The following is a 3,814-nucleotide window of genomic DNA, read 5'->3' as shown; positions in this document are numbered from 1 at the left end:
GCTTATCAGAGCGTGTATGTATTTGTGTCTGTGTGCAAGTGAGAATCTGTGTGTTAGCGGTTGTGTGTATGTGTGACACTGGATGGACGTACATCCCGGGCCCTGAGGCTCCAGTCTTCACACCTTCCTGGTCAAAACACCCAGAAAAACACACCAGACTCTGGAGCCGGTGACTTTATATGGGTCAAAGATTTTACTTCAGAAAAAAAAAGAAAATGTCAAAATGCAGCAAACTGCCACTATATGTTCACACATGTAAGACAAATGAAGAAAAGACGAGTTATAAGCTTTATTTTATATACTTAAATCTTTCAAAGTAAGCTTTAAGACAACAGCAATCCACAGTGGTCCTGGTCCCACTCCGTCAGTTCATCAGTCCGCCTGAAMTGAGAAAGAGTCTTATATAGGTTTCTCATGCATTCCAGAGAAGTATGAAACATGAYTTTTGTACTATGGTATAGTAAACCACAGTGTTTCCAGATTTTTATTCCTTTTTGCATTTTCTGAAAGACAAAAAGGCACATTTCTAAACGTTGATCAAATAAACAGGGTATTTTTCTCATTGACTACATAAAATTATTAGCATAACCACCATAATGTCTACAGGAGCACAGGCCAGTTTTTGTTGAGGAACACTGTACCACAGTAATTCTTAACTCATGGGTCACAACTCAATAGTGGTTTACTGACTTGTTTTCAGTGGATTTTAGGAGTTTGAGAAAAAAAAGCGAAACAAACAAAAATACTTCTGTTTTTATGTTTAYTTTATTGTAAAGCTTAAATAAATGATTGAATACATTCATCAAGACATTGTTAAATATCCAGTGGGTGGGAATTCAGCCATTTAAAATTATATCAAGAAAAATGTGTATAACAATTTTCATATTTAGCTGACAAACGTATCGGCTCATATTTGAAGACCCAGAAAAGAAGAAATATTGAGTTAGATTTGCTTATTTTGAGGTGGCAGGAGGTTTGATTGAAAAATATTTTCTCTATAAAGAAAAAACAGTGAAAAGTTGCTCAAAAATTCACATAAAGCACTTTATCATCACTCAAGAAGAAATAATAACAATGATCTCTTGCTGAATTTACTTAAAAACTATGTCAACTGTTTCCRCTCAWGTGAGTTARRTAAAGGTAACACATTTACTTTGCATTTACCTTACATTTACTTAACGTAAACTTGAAATAAAGTAAACTTTATACGTATATGTTATGTTTACTCAATTCAGTCAAGTGGAAACAGTTAACATGTTTTTTTATTATCTAGATCCACTACATCTATTTTTTGAGTGAAGATCCATTATAAAGCCTGGAAAAAAATGGAATAATTTTACATAAACATACACAAAATAATACTTCACTTTTGTTCAGTCTTAGTAAATTATGTCTTGTCTGCTTTTTGTTGTCAAAAGTCATTTAAAACTAATGCAAACTTTGAATAGTGTGAGATTACAAAATGAGTTGTAACAATAAGGTTTCTACAGAATCCCGCTTAAAMATGCAGACTATTTCTCTAGCAGCAATAATAATAATTGTAAACAATTGGAATATACAATTAATATTCATCACAAATGGGTTATTTTTCACTCAGAGCAGAACGATCTTTAAGTTCATTTAGATGTGTGTACTGTGACAATCACTCAAAGTCAGTCGGTCCGTCCGTTCAGCCGTCCGTCCGTCCATCCATCAACTCTTCCTTTACAGGTCTGTGGGAGCTGGTCTTTATCTGCAGCGGTCATTATGTGAGGGGCGGAGTTCACCAGGACAGGTCCCAAGTCCATCTCAGAGACAAATGAGACAAACAAAACAAACAATTATTCACACTCTCGCCCGCACCTAGGGAGAATTTAACATTACAAATTAACCTGGCATGCATATTTTCATTTTGGAGGAGAAAACATGCAATACCCGGAGAGAGGCCTCGTGTGCATGGGGAGAACGTGCAAACTGCACACAGAAAGGTTGGAAGGTGAACCTGCAACAATTTGGCTGTGAGGTGACARCTTCAACCACCACACTGATGTGTTGCCCTTAAAAGACACAGTTTGTTCTAAMGTCTCGAGTTGACTACGCTAATTAAAACATGTTAATTAGAGATGGGCAACTAGTGGCCCACAGGCCAAATTTGGTCCATGGGTGACTTCTGTCAGCCAGTAATGAGGACACTGTCTGCCATGAGGGATGTCAATATAAGTCGCCGCTACGACAAAGCAAAGTTTGACATGTTTACTGAAGTCACAAACATAAACAACACAGACTTTTTACCAGGAACACAACCATGCAGGAGTCTGACCTCATGGTGTTTTATGCCTTCTTTATGCACTTTGTTTGCTAAAGAAAGTGTTTTTTGTGCTTTTTTCAAACTTTTTGTTTTTATATTTACTAAACAAGAGTTATACATGCATTTGAACATGACATATGTTACGTTACTGCACTGCATGTTACTTTAATAAATGTTAAATCAATACATATGTGTAAAGAAATATTTTTAAATAGTTTTCTAGCATTTGGATATGTGGCACTCTGCAGTGTCAAAAAAAAGTGGCCCCTTCCATCATTTACAGTGCTGGAAGCATGGAGAGACAAAGTCAATGAATCTGAAAGCTGACTAAACCAGAAACTGCATTTTAAAAATTTTGATAATGGATTGAATAAATTATTGCAAAGGTTTATCTCAGCATATTTTTCTTTGTCCTCTCTGCTCATGTCTTTTGCCTGAACGTCTGATGTGCAACACCTCTTAACGCTGACACAGTCGCTTAAAAAACACATCATTTTTGTGCACATGCACTACGAGTACGAAAGCCTTCAAAGTGCGACAGYACTGCTGTAGTATGCTCCAGTATTTGCTGTGCCTTCGACCGAATCGCTTTGTCTGTCTGTGTACGTGGAGCGTTGCCAGTCCTCTACCTCCTGATCGGTGCAACATGCATCTCTCCCGAAGCACTCCACCTCTGAAGAATCTCCACTCTAATTAACTGAGATTACAGCAATTAGCAGACCATTAATCACACCCTTATTAGTTTAGCCAGGCAGAGAGAGGAGGAGAGCGAGCAAGAAAGGGATGGAAAGATGCAAAAAAAAAATGCAGGAAACAAGAGGAGGAAGCACTGAACACGGAGAAGAGAGCTTCTCTTGGCGATGGAGCCGCTTGTGATTTCACACTGCCTTCTGCGTGACTTCGGGAGCAGAAACAACGCTTAATACGTGTCTGTTGTGTAGAATGTAGGAGGGTTATGTTTGTACTGGAATTGTACGCAAGGTGTGGAACAACATTCACAAAGCCGGCTCACACTTGGATGCAGACACGCCATCATGCAAACACACCCTGAGTGGATTTATTTATTTATTTTTCCCATGTGATGAATAGGGAGGAAGGTGTGTGTGTGTGTGTGTGTGTGTGTGTGTGTGTTTGGGAAGTGTAGATTTAAAGTGTAATGTGTTGAGTCCTGAAGACAACTGTGTGCATGTGTGTGTTATGATGGTGGGTGGCAGAGTGTGAGTTTGGGTTGGCACAAGCACTGGTATGTTAAAGCGTGTGTGCTACAGTTTCTGTGTGTGTGTGTGTCCTTGTTTTTCCTACATCGTGGGACCCAGTTTTAAGGAAAATGCAGCCTCGTGGGGTCCGGGTGCTCCTTGTGGGCCCCACAACTTCAGAGGCTGATTTTGGGTGTGGGGGTTGGGTTTAGGACCAAGGTTTGAATTAAGTTTAAATTAGTTTTAGGGTTAGCCTTTGGGTTTGTGGTCAGGGTTAGGATGTAAGATTACCAAAAAATTAATGGAAGTCAATGGACGGGCCCCACAAGGA

The 3,814-nt window shown here is 38.8% G+C and overlaps 1 long non-coding RNA gene across 1 annotated transcript in view; it reads right to left on the bottom strand.

Annotated features, from left to right (window-relative positions):
* Positions 1-746: 746 nt before the first annotated feature.
* Positions 747-3,814, bottom strand: part of LOC106517814 (uncharacterized) — a 15,901-nt gene continuing 12,833 nt past the window's right edge. The window contains exon 3 of the long non-coding RNA XR_001310249.1: positions 747-1,787. This is a non-coding gene — a long non-coding RNA (uncharacterized LOC106517814). The remainder of the gene's footprint in view (positions 1,788-3,814) is intronic.

This window comes from Austrofundulus limnaeus, unplaced genomic scaffold (assembly GCF_001266775.1).
Source record: "Austrofundulus limnaeus strain Quisiro unplaced genomic scaffold, Austrofundulus_limnaeus-1.0 Scaffold53, whole genome shotgun sequence".
Classification (NCBI taxonomy): Eukaryota; Metazoa; Chordata; class Actinopteri; order Cyprinodontiformes; family Rivulidae; genus Austrofundulus; species Austrofundulus limnaeus.
Note: the sequence above shows the minus strand (reverse complement) of the source record. Positions and strands in the feature narration are given on the sequence as shown.